At 43.1% G+C, this 19,676-nt stretch overlaps 1 pseudogene; it reads left to right on the forward strand.

Moving 5' to 3' along the window:
• Positions 1-19,676, forward strand: part of LOC135506227 (ryanodine receptor 3-like) — a 250,423-nt pseudogene that overhangs the window by 21,827 nt on the left and 208,920 nt on the right.

Genomic DNA, 19,676 nt, shown 5'->3' on the forward strand with positions numbered 1-19,676 from the left:
TCTCTCTCTCTCTCTCTCTCTCTCTCTCTGTTCTCTTTCTCCCTCATTTTCTCTCTGATTTTCCTGAGGCCTAAAACCTTTTGATTCAGAAGAGGAAGCACACAGAGAACTATTAAATGTTAATTTATTTTCACACTTCATAAATTAGTAAGTAACCACCACATTCAGTGAACCCAATGTTTGGCATGGAGCCTTTGACCAGGGCCTTTGTCCAGGGTCTTTGACCAGGGCCTTTGTCCAGGGCCTGGTCCAGGGTCAGATTAATGCAACATTTGGCTACACAAATTGTTGTCTTGTAATCGTTGTCACAATGTTTTCTTACTGTTGAGCCTGGTGTTCTTATATTAGCTCGAAAAATTCTAACTCCATCAGCATTTATCGCCTCATCTGACTTTTATATGAGACATATACAACTCCTATCCCCTCCGTCTGTTAGGAGGTCTACTCCACACCCTGGCAGGTGGGGACAAGGCTTTACACTCCACAGTATTAACCTCATTGCTTCCATTCAGTATCTAGTTGTCTACTTTCCTGTGTCTTCTCCCAAACCTCCAGCTGAGCATGTAAACATCATCCGTGTCAAAGTAGTATAGTATATAGTATAAATGCAGGTTGGTTGGGGGTCGGTGCAGGTTGGCTGGGGGTCGGTGGAGGGGGAGTTGTGACAGTTTGTTTGGCTCAGCAGAGTATCGGTGGATCTCAGGTTACCACCCTGTGGATCCATCAGGCCACACACACCTGCTCCTGTCCTTTAAGCAGGTCCAACTGCCTGCTGCTTAGAGAAGAGGAGATAGAGAAGAAGAGAGAGGAAGGAGAGAGAGAGTGACAGAGAGAGAAGAAGAGAGAGAGAGGAAGAAGAGGAGAGAGAGAGTGACAGAGAGGAGAGAGAGGAAGAAGAGGAGAGAGAGAGTGACAGAGAGAGAAGAGAGAGAACGAGAGGGCGACAGAGAGAGAAGAAGAGAGTGAACGAGAGAGCGACAGAGAGAGAAGAAGAGAGAGAACGAGAGGGCGACAGAGAGAGAAAGACGGAGGAAACGAGGAAGGAAGAGCACTTCCAAGGTTGAGTGGCATATGCTCTGAGCAGGCTGGAGAGAGCCAGCGGGGTGGTGTGATGGTTGGTGGAGGGGGGCGGCAGGGGGGGGGGACTCTGCTCTGCTGGTGAACGTTGGGGACTTGGGTGGATCCTCCTCTTCTTACGCAGGCAGCAGCCCCCTAGGGCCCTATAGATAGACTGTGATGCGGCTCTTTAGCTTTCTAACAGATGGTTTCAGACCTGGGTTCAAATATTGATTGTTTTCTTCCAAATTACTTTAAGCGTTTGATTGAGCCTGTCTGAAGCACGAGAAGCACGAAAAAGGGTGGGGTTACCACTTTTGGGACTGTTCCATTGGTTCCATTGTGCCAGGCAAGCTCAATCAAGTGAAGCAGACATATTTGAACAAATATACGTAATACTATTTGAACCCAGGTCTGGGTGGCTACAGCCTTCCTTCATGCTACTGCTGTCACAGGATCAGTTGGCTGCAGACTCAGATTGAGATTCTCTGGCTCAGGATCAAGCCTTGGGATCGGGAGAGAGTGAGAAGCCCCCCTACAAAGACAGGAGCTCTGTGGAAGGCTTTGGTCCTACTGGGATGCTTTACACCTATCCAGGGGGCTTATGGTTACATCTGCTGTATATACAAATACACACATAACAAGCTTGTACGCACACACACACACGAACATACACACACTCATACATCTACACTACACCACACTACACGTCTCTCTCTCTCTCTCTCTCTCTCTCTCTCTCTCTCTCTCTCTCTCTCTCTCTCTCTCTCTCTCTCTCTCTCTCTCTCTCTATACCTCTCCCTCTCAAACACCCAGCATTCCAGTTGTTCTGCTGCTAAGTTTTCTCAGCTACCAGAAATACCAGCTATCCCGAACAGTTGGTGGTGTATGAAAAGAAAGCAAAACATTTACTTCATTTTAAAGGGGTGACAAGCCTGCGATACTGAAATCTTCTGCAGGCCAGGGTACTATATAGTGCACTACATTTTCCCTGAACTTTATGGACCCTATATAGGGACAATGGTAGCTTTGCAGCCCCCAGTCTTTCAGAGGGAGCAACTCCCAGACTCTGGGCCAACATCAATGCTTTCTGCCTTGTGTCTAATCCACAGAGAGAGAGAGAGAGAGAGAGAGAGAGAGAGAGAGAGAGAGAGAGAAGGAGACTATAGGTTAATTAAGAAATCAAACTTGCTTCCGGAGAGTTGGAAGCCTCCTCTCTTCAGTCCGTCGAGCCCCCTCTGTCAGTAACAGTTTGACATTTCACATTACTCAGACCTCAAGCATCTGTTATAAAGTACAACCACAGTGTGAGTCCAGTTAGCTGACAGTAAATGTTGTATTACTAAAGCCTTGTGCCTATCGTTTATGATCAACATTCTCGTGTCCGTCGAGCCCCGTCTGTCAGTAACAGTTTGACATTTCACTTCATGCGAAATCACTCAGACCGCAAGCATCTGTTATAAAGTATAACCACAGTGTGAGTCCAGTTAGCTTACTTAGCCATGTGCCTATCGTTTATGACCAACATTCACATGTTTATAATGGAATTGTTGTGGCTTTTTGTGGGGGGCCAATCATTTAGAACAGTATTGCATAATGATGTAGATCTCAAACTAAGCAGCAGTTGTGGTGAGTTGAATTAAATGACTTATATGTAATTGTGTGGTTGAGAAGGTCAACAAATGTAAACCAGAAGTGCTGGTTGAATGTTTTAAGGGTGACGTTGGTGGGAATTGAGCCCAGGCAGGACTACGTCATCAGGTAGATGAGATGAGGAGCCACTCTGATACACTGACCCGGGTTGGTAGCTCCAGCTGTGTGAGGAGGGCTGGATGTAATGAAGCAATACTGCTTGAATAGAGCCAGAGACACAAAACCATAGTAACAATCAGTTCCAATTAATGTGGGGAGGGAGGGAGGGAGGGTAAGAGAGAGAGAGAGCGAGAAAGCGATAGAGAGAGAGAGAGTCAGAACGTCAGAGACACAAATCAATATCCGTGGCCTGAGTGGGAGTACACAGTGGTAGAGACATAGGATCAATAGTTGGATCTCCTGACTACAGTCCAACCGTAATTTTCCTCATGCATTAAAACCAGGGTCGTATTCACTAGGAAGGAAATGGAGAGAGATTACCTAAACTTGTCCGCTACAAAAAGCTTGTTATTTTTTTGCCGTTGCAAAATGTTTTGCTGTGGTGTACATTTATGAATAAGACCCAGGTTTCCCTGAATCAGTTTGATAATGGAACCGGGGTTGAAAACAAGATTTCAGAACCTAGTTTTCATGTGTAACGTATTGTTTCTAGCATTAGAAGGGCTGTAACTTTTTGACTTTTTAATACTGTTTTTGATACCAAGACCAATCGGTTATCCTCTCTAGCTGTTTTCCTCTGATATGATTATATATGCTGATAAAACAGATGTTTATATATGAATTATTCATGTTCTTACTATCTTTTCATTCCATTCATAAATCTTGCATGGGCCTGCTCAGCACAATGACCCTCCAGCGTTTGATGTGTTTGTAAGGGCGGAGAAACAGAGATATCATCGATGACTATCCTTGATTATACATTTATCTCGTATAGCACGGAGAGAGGAAAACAAATCTCCAGTATTTGGTGTAAGACTGAGACTGTTGACCCATTTTTAAACCCAATATCCTGCCTGCATCTCAGTAGTCTGATCTTGAAGTCTGTTCTCCTCATCTCTCCATCTTTATCTGCACTGGTGAGAAAGAGTTGACCTGGTGAAAGAGTTGGCCTGGTGAAAGAAGAAAGTTGGCCTGGTGAAAGAGAAAGAGTTGGCCTGGCCTGTGAGAAAGAGTTGGCCTGGTGAGAAAGAGTTGGCCTGGTGAGAAAGAGTTGGCCTGGTGAGAAAGAGTTGGCCTGGTGAGAAAGAGTTGGCCTGGTGAGAAAAGTTGGCCTGGTGAGAAAGAGTTGGCCTGGTGAAAGAGTTGAGTTGGCCTGGTGAGAATGAGTTGGCCTGGTGAAAGAGTTGACCTGTCGAGGAGAGTTGGCCTGGTGAGAAATATTTGGCATGGTGAAAAAGTTGGCCTGCTTTAAGAGTTGGCCTGGTGAGAAAGAGTTGGCCTGGTTAAAGAGTTGGCCTGTTGAGAAAGTGTTGGCCTGGTGAGAAACATTTGGCATGGTGAAAAAGTTGGCCTGCTTTAAGAGCTGGCCTGGTGAGAAAGAGTTGGCCTGGTTAAAGAGTTGGCCTGTTGAGAAAGAGTTGGCCTGTTGAGAAAGAGTTGGCCTGTTGAGAAAGAGTTGACCTTGTGAGAAAGAGTTGGCCTGGTGAGAAAGAGTTGGCCTGGTGAGAAAGAGTTGGCCTGGTGAGAAAGAGTTGGCCTGGTGAGAAAGAGTTGGCCTGGTGAGAAAGAGTTGGCCTGCTGAGAATGAGTTGGCCTGGTGAAAGAGTTGACCTGTCGAGGAAGAGTTGGCCTGGTGAGAAACATTTGGCATGGTGAAAAAGTTGGCCTGCTTTAAGAGTTGGCCTGGTGAGAAAGAGTTGGCCTGGTTAAAGAGTTGGCCTGGTGAGAAAGAGTTGGCCTGGTGAAAAAGAGTTGGCCTGGTGAAAGCAGATTTCTGGTTGGCATTGTGTTGCTTGTTTTCCAGGACCAGTGTTGCGAGTCGCTGCTCCAACTTCTCCGTCCTCTCTCTGTGTATGTGTGTCATTCAGAGAAGATTCCTGGTTGACATTGTGTGGCTTGTTTTCAGGGACCAGTGTTGCGAGTCGTTGCTCCAACCTCTCTGTCCTCTCTCTGTGTATGTGTGTTATTCATATTTGTGTACAATGGACAACAAAGTAATTCGCTTTGTCTTCTAATGTTGTACAAAACGTTTCCTAATGTTGTACAAAACGTTTCCTAATGTTGTACAAAACGTCTCCTGATGTTGTACAGAACTTCTCCTCGTGTTGTACAGAACGTCTCCTAATGTTCTCTTCTACTCTGGCAGGATGATGAGGTGGTGCTTCAAAGTGTCGCCACCATCCAGAAAGAGAATCGCAAGTTTTGTCTGTCCGTGGAGGGACTCGGTAATCGACTATGCTTCCTGGAACCTACATCTGAGGCTAAGGTAAGAGGAGTGTCTCTTAATGCTTGGTACTGATGGTGGCTCTTAATTTGAACCGTTTGGTTGCAGGAGGAAAGTCATCTCGCAGCAGGAGAATTTGAAAACCTGAACAAATATGTTAAATAGCCGCCAGGGGTCAGGTGGAAGTGGTGTTTGTTTACAATGCAGTACCGTACCTAGTTTGTACCTTAGACTGCAGGTCCACTGGGTGCCTGTTCAGGTAGCCTATATACAGAGCCTTCAGAAAGTATTCAGAGCCATTGACTGTTTCCACATTTTGTTACGTTACAGCCTTATTCTAAAATGGATTAAATTAATTAAAACATCCTCAACAATCTACACACAATACCCCATAAAGTACAAAGTGAAAACAGATTTTTAGAATTTATTTACAAATGTATAAAAAATAAAAAACAGATACCTTATTTACATAAGTATTCAGACCCTTTGCTATGAGACTCGAAATTGAGCTCAGGTGCATCCTGTTTCCATTGATCATCCTTGAGATGTTTCTACAACTTGATTGGAGTCAACCTGTGGTAAAATCAATTGATTGGACATGATTTAGTAAGGCATACACCTGTCTATATAAGCTCCCACAGTTGATAGTGAATGTCAGAGCAAAAACCAAGCCATGGGGTCAAAGGAATTGTCTGTAGAGCTCCGAGACAGGATTGTGTCAAGGCACAGATCTGGGGAAGGGTACCAAAAAATGTCTGCAGCATTGACGTTCCCCAAGAACACAGTGGCCACCATCGTTCTTAAATTGAAGATGTTTGGAACCACCAAGACTCTTCCTATTGCTGGCCATCTGGCCAAACTGAGAAATCGGGGGAGAATGGCCTTGGTCAGGGAGGTGACCAAGAACCTGATGGTCACTCTGACAGAGATCTAAAGTTCATCTGTGAAGATGGGAGAATCTTCCAGAAGGACAACCATCTCTTCAACACTCCACCAATTAGGCCTTTATGGTAGAGTGGCCAGACAGAAGCCACTCCTCAATAAAATGCACATGACAGCTCGCTTGGAGTTTGCCAACATCTGGAGGAAACCTGGCACCATCCCTATGGTGAAGCATGGTGGTGGCAGCATCATGCTGTTGGGATGTTTTTCAACGGCAGGTAGTGGGACACTAGTCAGGGTTGAGGCAAAGATGAACGGAGTAAACTACAAAGAGATCCTTGATGAAAATCTGCTCCATAGCGCTGTTACGGACCTCAGACTGGAGCGAAGGTTCACCTTCCAAGAGGAGAAAAACCCTAAGCACATAGCCAAAACAACGCAGGAGTGGCTTCAGGACAAGTCTCTGAATATCTTAGAGTGGACTGGACTTGAACCCAATTGAGTATCTCTGGAGAGACCTGAAAATAGCTATTCAGCAACACTCCCCATCCAACCTGACAGCGCTTGAGAGGATCTGCATTGAAGGATGGGAGAAACTCCCAAAATACAGGTGTTCCAAGCTTGTAGTGTCATACCCATGAAGAAGTTATGCTGTAATCACAGCCAAAGGTGCTTCAACAAAGTACTGAGTAAAGGGTCTAAATATTTATCTAAATGTGATATTTAAGTTTTCATTTCTAAAAAATGTTTTTGCTCTGTCATTATGGTGTATTGTGTGTAGATTGAGGGGGGGAAAATGATTTAATACATTTTAGAATAAGGCTGAAACGTAATGTGGAAAAAGGGGTCTGAATACCTTTCCGAAGCCACTGTATATGTAGTCTCACCTGAATACTTTGTAGAAGCACCTTTGGCAGCGATTACAGTAGTGAGTGTTTCTGGGTAAGTTTCTATGAGCTTTTCACATCTGGATTGTGCGATATTTACCTATTATTCTTTTCTAAATTCTTCAAGCTCTGTCAAATCGGTTGTTGATCATTGCTAGACAACCATTTCAGGCCTTGCCATAGATTTTCAAGTAGATTTAAATCAAAACTGTAACTCGGCCACTCAGAAACATTCACTTTCTTCTTGGTAAACAACTCCAGTGTGAATGTGGCCTTGTGTTGTAGGTTATTGTCCTGCTGAAAGGTAAATTCATCTCCCAGTTTCTGGTGGAAAGCACACAGAACCAGGTTTTCCTCTAGAATTTTGCCTGAGGTTAGCTCCATTCCATTTCTTCTATATCCCGATAAAACTCCCCAGTCCTTAATAATGACAAGCATACCCATAACAGGATGCAGCCACCACTATGCTTGAAAATATGGAGAGCGGTACTCAGTAATATATTATATTGGATTTTCCCCCAAAATAACACGCAGTTAATTGCTTTGCCACCGTTTTAGCAGTATTACTTTAGAGCCTTGTTTCAAACAGGATGGAGAGAGCGAGAAATGTAAGATAGCACTGCAGTGGATAGCTACCTTCTTTTCACTATTCTTAGCTTTTTTTTTGCACATAATATTTCCGGCATCATTTCCTATGACCAAAAACAGCTTCTGGACATCAGAAGAGCGATCACTAATCTCGATTTGAATGAAGACTTCTCCTTCATTGAGTCGGCAGCTGTGGATGTACTGCTCATTCCAGACCAGGCCATAATCCCCGGGACTTGAAAACGGAAGAGGCGGTGCAAAAGAGGCTAACTTCGGTGAGCAAATAAACTGACCTCCGTTCTATTGGGAAACGTACAATCACTGGAGAATAAACTGGATGAATACCGTTCGAGACTATCCTATCAACGGGACCTGAAAAACTGTAACATCCTGTGCTTTTCTCGAGTCGTGGCTAAACAAGGACATGGATAATATACATCTAGCTGGTTTTAACTATGCGTCGTCAAGACCTTACGGCAGCGTCGGGTAAGGTTAAGGTGGGGGGGGGGGGGCGGGTGTCTCTTAACAACAGCTGGTGGCGGATCTCTAATGTTGAGGATGTCTGGAGGTTTTGCTTGCCTGTGTTAGAATACTTCATGATGAGCTGAAGAACTTACTTTTTAAGTATATTTTTCGTAGCTGTCTCTTTACCACCACAAACCAAGACTGCACTCAACAAGGGCCATAAGTAAGCAAGAGGCACATCCAGAGGCGGTGCACTTAGTGTCCTGTGGTTTTCAATGCAGGGAAAGTGAAATCCGTCTCGTCTCATTTTTACCAGCATGTCACTCTATATCACCTTTATTTCAGTCACAGAAATGCACACAAAGCTCTCCCTCGCACTCCATTTGGCAAATCTGGCCATAACTCCATCCTCCTGATTCTTGCTTGCAAGCAAAAACTCCAACAGGAAGTACCAGTGACTCAATACGGAATGGTCAGATGAAGCTACGGGACTGTTTCTCTTGCACCGACTCTAGCACCGTACGTACATACTGTATCTTAGTCCCCTGCTGTACTTCCTGTACACCCACAACAGTGTGGCCGTGCACGACTCCAACACCATCATTAAGTTCGCTGACTACACGGCGGTGGTAGGCCGGATCACTGAAGACAATGAGACAGCCTATAGGGAGGAGGTTAGAGACCTGGCAGTGTGGTGACAGGACAAACAACCACTTGCTCAACTTCAGCAAAACAGAGGAGCTGATCATGGACTACAGGAAACGACCGCTACCACATCGATGGGGCTGTAATGGAGCGGGTACGAGAGCTTCAAGTTCCTCCACATCACTAAGGAATGATCATGACCCACACACAACAACACAGTCGTGAAGAGGGCACAACAACATTTCTTTCCCTCAGGAGGCTGAAAAGATTTGACTGGGTCCTCAGATCCTCAAAACGTTATACAGCTGCACCATTGAGAGCATCTTGAATGGCTGCATCACCGCTTGGTATGGCAACTGCGTGGTGTCCATCAGCAAGGCGCTACAGACTGTAGTGCGTACTGCCCAGTACATCACTGGGGAAAAAGCGTCCGGCCATCCAGGATCTCTATACCAGGCGGTGTCAGAGGAAGACCCTAAAAATTGTCAAAGACTCCAGACGCCCAAGTCATAGACTGTTCTCTCTGCTACCGCACGTCAAGCAGTACCGATGCACCAAGTCTGGAACCAACAGGACCCGGAACAGCTTCTACCCCCGAGCCATAAGACTGCTAAATAGTCCAGGTAGTTATTGGTTAACTATTTAGCTATCTGCATTGACCCTTTTTGCACTAACTATTTTGACTCATTACATACGATCCTGTTGCCTAGTCACTTTATCCCTACCTTTGTGTACATATCTACCTCAATTACCTCCTACACATCGACTCAGTACTGGTACGCCGTGTATATAGCCAAATTATCATTACTGATTGTGTATTGTATAGCCAAATTATCATTACTCATTGTGTATTTATTGTTATCATTACTCATTGTGTATTTATTGTGTCTATAGACAAGACAAGTTATCATTACTCATTTGTGTATTTATTTGTGTATAGACAAGTTATCATTACTCATTGTGTATTTATTGTATTTATTGTATATAGACAAGTTATCATTACATTGTGTAAGTATACAAGTTATCATTACTCATTGTGTATTTTATTTAGTATATAGACAAGTTATCATTACTCATTATGTTATTTTACACCTGTTGTTTAAGAAGCATTTCACTGTTAGTCTACACCTGTTGTTTCAGAAGCATTTCACTGTTAGTCTACACCTGTTGATTATGAAGCATTTCACTGTTAGTCTACACCTGTTGTTTAAGAAGCATTTCACTGTTAGTCTACACCTGTTGATTATGAAGCATTTCACTGTTAGTCTACAACTGTTGTTTACAAAGCATTTCACTGTTAGTCTACAACTGTTGTTTAAGAGCATGTGACAAATAACATTTGATTTCATTTTTAAAAAATGCCCTGAATGTAAATTAATGTTATTAACAGGTTTCCTTTTTAAATAACTGTTCTGTTCCTGAACAGTAGAGATCACTTTTTTCTGTAGTTATTTTCCTGGTTTTCGGTTCTGTTCCCTGAACCGGTTCCAACCCCTGGGCCGCAGTCAGTCATTATATTAAATGAAATGGTAATACAAAACAGTTCAGTAGTTAAATGACACCTGGCTGTGATTAACAGTTCAGTAGATAGAGGACACTGGCTGTGATTAACAGTTCAGTAGTTAGAGGACACTGGCTGTGATTAACAGTTCAGTAGATAGAGGACACTGGCTGTGATGAACAGTTCAGTAGATAGAGGACACTGGCTGTGATTAACAGTTCAGTAGATAGAGGACACCTGCTGTGATTAACAGTTCAGTAGATATGATTACCAGTTCAGTAGATAGAGGACACTGGCTGTGATGAACAGTTCAGTAGATAGAGGACACTGGCTGTGATGAACAGTTCAGTAGATAGAGGTTCAGTAGATAGAGGACACTGGCTGTGATGAACAGTTCAGTAGATAGAGGACACTGGCTGTGATTACCAGTTCAGTAGATAGAGGACACTGCTATGATTACCAGTTCAGTAGATAGAGGACACTGGCTGTGATTAACAGTTCAGTAGATAGAGGACACTGGCTGTGATTAACAGTTCAGTAGATAGAGGACACTGGCTGTGATTAACAGTTCAGTAGATAGAGGACACTGGCTGTGATGAACAGTTCAGTAGATAGAGGACACTGGCTGTGATTAACAGTTCAGTAGATAGAGGACACTGGCTGTGATTAACAGTTCAGTAGATAGAGGACACTGGCTGTGATTAACAGTTCAGTAGATAGAGGACACCTGCTGTGATTAACAGTTCAGTAGTTAGAGGACACTGCTATGATTACCAGTTCAGTAGTTAGAGGACACTGCTATGATTACCAGTTCAGTAGTTAGAGGAGTTAGAGCCTCAGTAGATAGAGGCTATGATTACCATGTCATTACAGTTCATCTCTCGTTGTTCTCTTAGCAAATAACTTACTCTAATTGGATGGACCTCCCTTTGTCTCTCCTATCTAAGAACTCTTTGCTATAATTGGATGGACCTCCCTTTGTCTCTCCTATCTAAGAACTCTTTGCTATTATTGGATGTCTCTCCTATCTAAGAACTCTGCTATAATTGGATGTCTCTCCTATCTAAGAACTCTTTGCTATAATTGGATGGACCTCCCTTTGTCTCTCCTATCTGAACTCTTTGATGGATGTTCCTCCCTTTGTCTCTCCTATCGAAGAACTCTTTGCTATAATTGGATGTTCCTCCCTTTGTCTCTCCTATCTAAGAACTCTGCTATAATTGGATGGACCTCCCTTTGTCTCTCCTATCTAAGAACTCTTTGCTATAATTGGATGGACCTCCCTTTGTCTCTCCTATCTAAGAACTCTTTGCTATAATTGGATGTTCCTCCCTTTGTCTCTCCTATCGAAGAACTCTTTGCTATAATTGGATGTTCCTCCCTTTGTCTCTCCTATCTAAGAACTCTTTGCTATAATTGGATGGACCTCGCTTTGTCTCTCCTATCTCAGAACTCTTTGCTATAATTGGATGGACCTCCCTTTGCAATTAAATCATTATCCGTCACTATTGTTTCCCCAAAATCATTTTGATTTCCTAAATGAAAAACATTTCCACAAAGATGGGCCACACTAACTTTAGCTTGTGATTCACGTCTACTCTTTGCCATAGGAAAGATAAGCCTTTGAGTTCTACTGTTTTTTCATCATATAATTCACAACTTATATACTTCTGTTGGCCCCTTTCTCGTTCCTTTCCCACCAATCCGACCACGTGTGTGTGTGTGTGTGTGTGTGTGTGTGTGTGTGTGTGTGTGTGTGTGTGTATGTGTGTGTGATTAACACGTGATTGACTGTGCCATAGTCATAGCAAATCTGTCTGCCCTTCCTGACTGTCCTATATATCTGTGTCATCACACTGCCTTCTAGCCTGGCAGGAGACCACTTGTTAAATCGGTTTTGTCTTTTCTGAGTTGTCTGGGTCTCTGTCTGGGTCTCTGTCTGGGTCTCTGTCTGGGTCTCTGTTTGGGTCTCTGTCTGGGTCTCTGTTTGGGTCTCTGTCTGGGTCTCTGTTTGGGTCTCTGTCTGGGTCTCTGTTTGGGTCTCTGTCAGGGTCTCTGTCTGGGTCTCTGTTTGGGTCTCTGTCTGGGTCTCTGTTTGGGTCTCTGTCTGGGTCTCTGTTTGGGTCTCTGTCTGGGTCTCTGTTTGGGTCTCTGTCTGGGTCTCTGTCTGGGTCTCTGTCAGGGTCTATGTCCGGGTCTCTGTCTGGGTCTGTCTGGGTCTCTGTCTGGGTCTCTGTCTGGGTCTCTGTCTGGGTCTCTGTCTGGGTCTCTGTCTGGGTCTCTGTCTGGGTCTCTCTCTGGGTCTCTTTCAGGGTCTCTGTCTGGGTCTCTGTCTGGGTCTCTGTCTGGGTCTCTGTCTGGGTCTCTGTCAGGGTCTATGTCCGGGTCTCTGTCTGGGTCTGTCTGGGTCTCTGTCTGGGCCTCCATTAAAGGAATAGCTCTCCCGGAAACATAGCTTTAATGAAAGGAGATTCACAGTCTGGCACCCATCTTGACTCATATAATACATTTGATGTTGTTGCTCACCACAAAAATGTATTCACTTGGATATACAAGAAGCACCTACTCTCTAAGTACAGTATTGGATAACTCCCTGATCCTCCCTCACCTTCATAATAATGACAGAGAGCTCTACTGTGGTAAGAAGCATTGATCAACTAACCAGTGTGTGAGGAATGGGGAGTTATTGGTAGACTAGCCAGTGTGTGAGGACTGGGGAGTGATTAGTAGAATAGCCAGTGTGTGAGGACTGATTGGTAGACTAGCCAGTGTGTGAGGACTGATTGATAGACTAGCCAGTGTGTGAGGACTGGGGTGTGATTAGTAGAATAGCCAGTGTGTGAGGACTGATTGGTAGACTAGGCAGTGTGTGAGAACTGATTGGTAGACTAGCCAGTGTGTGAGGACTAGGGAGTGATTTGCGACGAGTAGTTTAAATCAAATGTATTTATAAAACTGATATCTTAAAGTGCTGTACAGAAACCCAGCCTAAAACCTAGGAATAAACCTAGAGAGGAACCAGGCTATGAGGAGTGGCCAGTCCTCTTCTGGCTGTGCTGGGTGGAGATTATAACAGAACATGGCCAAGCTGTTCAAATGTTCATAAATGACCAGCATGGTCAAATAATAATAATCACAGGCAGAACAGTTGAAACTGGAGCAGCAGCACGGCCAGGTGGACTGGTGACAGCAAGGAGTCATCATGCCAGGTAGTCCTGAGACAAGAGAAGTACTCCAGATATAACAAACTGACCCTAGCCCCCCGACACATAAACTACTGCAGCATAAATACTGGAGGCTGAGACAGGAGGGGTCAGGGTTTGGTTAGGTAAGGGGGAAATGAGCTATAAAACAAAATTCTTCAATTAGATTCATTATATTATGTTGATTCCCGTCCAAGCATCTGCTGTTGTAGAAGTTTGTTTGTCAAACATTGATGATGCCGCTTGGGTATCAAAGCAATGTATGTCAGTCCATTAATTTAAATGTATTTATATCATGGTCAAATTTCATCTACCATTTTAAGCCTCTTGTAATTGAGACCTAATGCAAGTCATCAGATCTCTCGTCTAATAGAGTGTTTACTGCTATTTATATTTATCTTTGCTAAGATTGGAATTTTTCCTCCCTCCCGTTTGCCCACTCCTTCACTCCTCTCTGCCTCCCTCCCTTCTTCTCATCTCCCTCCCATCTCCCTTCTTCCCTCCGTCCTTCTCATCTCCCTCCCTCCCTCCCATCTCCCTCCCTTCTTCTCATCTCCCTCCCATCTCCCTCTCTCCCATCTCCCTCCCTCCCATCTCCCTCCCTCCCATCTCCCTCCCTCCCTCCCTCCCGTCTCCCTCCCTCCCATCTCCCTCCCTCCTTCCCATCTCCTCCTTCCCCTCCCTTCCCATCTCCCTCCCTCCCCTCCCATCTCCCTCCCTCCCTCCCTCCCTCCCTCCCTCCCTCCCATCCCTCCCTCCCTCCCTCCCTCTCTCTCCCATCTCCCTCCCTCCCATCTCCCTCTCTCCCATCTCCCTCCCATCTCTCCCATCTCCCTCCCCTATTTCCCTCCCATCTCCCCCCCTCCCTCTCTCCTTCCTGCAGTATGTTCCCCCTGACCTGTGTATCTGCTGTTTCATCCTGGAGCAGTCCCTGTCTGTCCGGGCCCTGCAGGAGATGTTGGCTCACACGGTGCCTAACAACGAAGGGGTGAGTATTGCTGCATTACCTGTGTACATAATCACTGTATAGCCTACCCATTATATTTACTTTACCTCTACTCATTATCCCTGTATAATCAGTACACATCAGACCTTGGTCGAATAAATAAGTGAACTACGTTTAGGATTTGTAAAGTATTTGAAAGTGTATATGACACAGTGGTCTTTGTAAACATGTCATTTTACAATACAGTGTAAATGGTTTCAATACAAAGGAAATAATCGAAAAAACAAACAAATCCTGTTGCTGACTCATGGATTCTGGTTAAAGACGATATGCCAAGGAGATTCATTGTAGAACAAATGTATTTAATAAGAGATCAAGGACAGAGGATGATCATCACACGTATGTTTTCTCCTTGTTTGACTTCAAGATAAGACATGAAGATACATCTTCCACGGTAGTGTCCTCTCTAGCTGGGTGATTCTCCATAACCGTTCTCTCCCCCTGGACGCCGTGTCATAATGAAGGCCAAGTGCCCACTCCCATGTTAGTCCCAGATACACAGAGAAATAGCCTGATTGCCTTGCTTTAAGTGCATCCAGAAAGAGTTTTCTCCCCTCTTCTCTGCTCTGCCTACTTGATTTACAATGCCCCGATCAAAGGGAATTGTACCCTCCCTCCCTCTATCCAACCCTCCCTCTATCTCCCCTCCCTCTATCCAACCCTCCCTCTATCTCCCCTCCTTCTATCCATCCCTCCCTATATCCAAATCTCCCTCCCTCTATCCAACCCTCCCTCTATCCCTCCCTCCCTCCCTCCTCCCTCTATCTCCCCTCCCTCTATCCAACCCTCCCTCTATCCTTCCCTCCCTCCCTCTATCCAACCCTCCCTCTATCCCTCCCTCCCTCTATCTCCCCTCCCTCTATCCATCCCTCCCTATATCCAAATCTCCCTCCCTCGATCCCTCCCTCCCTCTATCCAACCATCCCTGCCTCTATCCAACCCTCCCTCCCTCTATCCAACTCTCCATCCCTCTTTTCCTCTCTCGCTCTCGCTCTCTCGCTCTCTCTCTCTCTCTCTCTCTCTCTCTCTCTCTCTCTCTCTCTCTCTCTCTCTTCTCTCTCTCTCTCTCTCTCTCGCTCAGCTCAGCTCAGCTCAGCTACATGCCACTGGCATGCTAATTTCTTAGTTGGTGTGTGTAATCATAAATAAGGAGATGGACACTTAGATACTTATGAGTGCCCCAGTGTGTCCCCCACTGCAATGAAACAATTCATTAGCTGCAACCTTTTGAAGGTATTCCAAGTTATGTTCTTTTATCAAGCACATTCTCTCCAACAGAACAGATTCAGGTTTCATTTGATTGATTAGGCTAGTGTGTTGAGAGATATTGAATTGATAATTGAACACATTAGAATTTAATTGCTTTTAGTTATCTTAGCTAGTTTTATTTAGCTTAGCTCTCCTCACTGCTTCTGGGGTGCCAGACGATCAGATCAGTGTCAAGTTTGTATCCATTTTACTGCGATGAAGTAACTGTTTCAATTGAGGTGATAAGATGAGAACCAGCTGATCGCTTGGCAACTCAGGATCAGAGATGAGAACGTCAGCCTGGCCCTGGACTAAAAAGCAGTTGCTATGGAGATCAGGGCTTAATCAGGGTCCGGGAAACGGGCCCTTAACGTTCACACACAACATTTTTTTTAATGTTGTTGTTAATTCACCCCATATGAAAATGAAATGGAGACTCATTCTCAGTCCTTAGATTTATTTTTGACATTATTGACTCTGCCATAACGCCATGTAATATTGTTTTCTTCATCTGTATCTTTGTTTAACGCTGCTAGAAAGCGGACCATGAACAGTGGGTATGTTAATTTGTTACTTTCTTTAGTTGGCATGAAGGCTCACCTCTACTGACCCCTAACTGTTAGCGAAAGAATGATCTCACTTTCGCCACTTTCACTTCAAAGTGTTGCCTATTTTGAGATTGTAATTGTGCATAGTCACTATAGTCATTCACAATAGATTATACCCCTCCCTTCGATAGATTGGTTGATAAATCAAACATAAATGCAATATTTGGAAGGCTAGATGTGTGTAAATATCTTGTAAAATATTTATATATATATATATATTTATTTATTTATATTATTTATATATATATAATATATATATATGTGTTTATATTTTTATATATTTATATATATATATATATTTATTTATATATATTTGTTTATATTCATATATATACATATATTTTATGTTTTTATATATATGTATATTTATTTAATCATATTTATTAGATATTTATATCTAATTATCGGTGATAGAAATTGAGTGAATCCTGGTATTAGCATAAATCATCAGACATTCTTACCCTCTTTAAATATGTACTTACCAGAAAGTCACTGACATTTAGGAAATACATTTTTATTTCTCATATTTCAGATCCTGATCATTTTATTCCATTCAGCTTTTGATGCGTAGATTTGCCTTAACGCCTTAATGACCTTAAGGAACTCGTCACTGACACAGACTTTAAACTAGCCCCTGTAACATCACTGATGTATGGCAATCTTGAAATAGACATCCCATTGGTTCCTACCTTCACCTTGTGCACATGATTCACATGATTTCAATTCTTTGCTTGGCGCCCCCAAGACCACACTTTGTGCATGTGTGTAAACATTTTCAAGTGAAAGTGCTAACTAGTTTTCTAATCTGCTTCAGCCAGTATTCTAGCTAACCCACTTACTGCTTAGTGATAGGGAAAAATACCCTTCAATAAAAATCTACACCTTTAAAAAAAAAAACTAGACAGAGAGTAGTTGTATGTTTTTATGTAAGCTGTCATGGACAGACATACGTAACATAACTGTATAACTGACACAATTATACAAGATTTTACTTCTGGGTTTCGGAAATGATGTGTTATGGAAAATACATACTTTGTGTTAATCCTTTACTTTCAGAAAAAAATCATGTTTCTTTAGCCGTACTATCAAGACTTTAGGGAATCAACAAGAAACCTAGTTGGTGGGACAATGCTCACCTACTGTAGATGTAGTGTTTTTTTTGAGTTTGTGGTTTTCCTTCCTCTGTTTTGTAGCTAACAGTCTCATTTCAAGACTAACAGAAATAAAAGAGGAAATGTTCTGGAATTGGCTTTGATTCCAGAAGCTTCTTCACACAATGATTCCAGAAGCTTCTTCACACAATGATTCCAGAAGCTTCTTCACACAATGATTCCGGAAGCTTCACACAATGATTCCGGAAGCTTCACACAATGATTCTGGAAGCTTCACACAATGATTCCGGAAGCTTCACACAATGCTGTAGAACCAAGCTGGAATAGTTTAGGAATTTGTGAACCAACACAGGGATTCTCCATCTATTCTACAGTGTAAATCTTCATATTGCTCTTAGTAGAATACTGAATACATTGATATAAACGACACCAACATAAACTATGTTCATTGAAGTGTATTCCAAACAATGGAATACAATCTCCCCATCCATTACTGTGATAATTTGAACAGTAATGTTTGGCAATAAACAGTGCCCTGCAAAGGTTTGTTGTCAATAATCTACACAAAATACCTGTAATTTCAAAGTGAAAGAACATTTATTTATTGTATTACATTTTGTAATGTTTTTTTTATATCTAAAATATAGTCATTGCATAAGTATTCAGCTCTGAGTCAATACATGTTAGAAACACATTCGGCATCGATTACAGCTGTTAGTCTTTCTGGGTAAGTCTCTAAGAGTGATTACAGCTGTGAGTCTTCATGGCTCAGTCTCTAAGAGTGATTACAGCTGTGAGTCTTCATGGCTAAGTCTCTAAGAGTGATTACAGCTGTGAGTCTTTCTGGGTAAGTCTCTAAGAGTGATTACAGCTGTGAGTCTTCATGGCTCAGTCTCTAAGAGTGATTACAGATGTGAGTCTTCATGGCTAAGTCTCTAAGAGTGATTACAGCTGTGAGTCTTTCTGGGTAAGTCTCTAAGAGTGATTACAGCTGTTAGTCTTTCTGGGTAAGTCTCTAAGAGTGATTACAGCTGTGAGTCTTCATGGCTCAGTCTCTAAGAGTGATTACAGATGTGAGTCTTCATGGCTAAGTCTCTAAGAGTGATTACAGCTGTGAGTCTTTCTGATCTAAGAGTGATTACAGCTGTGAGTCTTCATGGCTCAGTCTCTAAGAGTGATTACAGATGTGAGTCTTCATGGCTAAGTCTCTAAGAGTGATTACAGCTGTGAGTCTTTCTGGGTAAGTCTCTAAGAGTGATTACAGCTGTGAGTCTTCATGGCTCAGTCTCTAAGAGTGATTACAGCTGTGAGTCTTCATGGCTCAGTCTCTAAGAGTGATTACAGATGTGAGTCTTCATGGCTAAGTCTCTAAGAGTGATTACAGCTGTGAGTCTTTCTGGGTAAGTCTCTAAGAGTGATTACAGCTGTTAGTCTTTCTGGGTAAGTCTCTAAGAGTGATTACAGCTGTGAGTCTTTCTGGGTAAGTCTCTAAGAGTGATTACAGCTGTGAGTCTTCATGGCTCAGTCTCTAAGAGTGATTACAGCTGTGAGTCTTCATGGCTCAGTCTCTAAGAGTGATTACAGATGTGAGTCTTCATGGCTAAGTCTCTAAGAGTGATTACAGCTATGAGTCTTTCTGGGTAAGTCTCTAAGAGTGATTATAGCTGTGAGTCTTTCTGGGTAAGTCTCTAAGAGTGATTATAGCTGTGAGTCTTCATGGCTCAGTCTCTAAGAGTGATTACAGCTGTGAGTCTTCATGGCTAAGTCTCTAAGAGTGATTATAGCTGTGAGTCTTTCTGGGTAAGTCTCTAAGAGTGATTACAGCTGTTAGTCTTTCTGGGTAAGTCTCTAAGAGTGATTACAGCTGTGAGTCTTTCTGGGTAAGTCTCTAAGAGTGATTACAGCTGTTAGTCTTTCTGGGTAAGTCTCTAAGAGTGATTACAGCTGTGAGTCTTTCTGGGTAAGTCTCTAAGAGTGATTACAGCTGTTAGTCTTTCTGGGTAAGTCTCTAAGAGTGATTACAGCTGTGAGTCTTTCTAAGTCTCTAAGAGTGATTACAGCTGGTCTTTCTGGGTAAGTCTCTAAGAGTGATTACAGCTGTTAGTCTTTCTGGGTAAGTCTCTAAGAGTGATTATAGCTGTGAGTCTTTCTGGGTAAGTCTCTAAGAGTGATTACAGCTGTTAGTCTTTCTGGGTAAGTCTCTAAGAGTGATTACAGCTGTGAGTCTTTCTGGGTAAGTCTCTAAGAGTGATTACAGATGTGAGTCTTCATGGCTAAGTCTCTAAGAGTGATTACAGCTGATTACAGAATTCACCAATTTGTAAGTCGCTCTGGATAAGAGCGTCTGCTAAATGACTTAAATGTTAAATGTAAATGTACAGCTGTTAGTCTTTCTGGGTAAGTCTCTAATAGTGATTACAGCTGTGAGTCTTTCTGGGT

This window comes from Oncorhynchus masou, chromosome 19 (genome assembly GCF_036934945.1).
Source record: "Oncorhynchus masou masou isolate Uvic2021 chromosome 19, UVic_Omas_1.1, whole genome shotgun sequence".
In the NCBI taxonomy this organism is placed as follows: domain Eukaryota; kingdom Metazoa; phylum Chordata; class Actinopteri; order Salmoniformes; family Salmonidae; genus Oncorhynchus; species Oncorhynchus masou.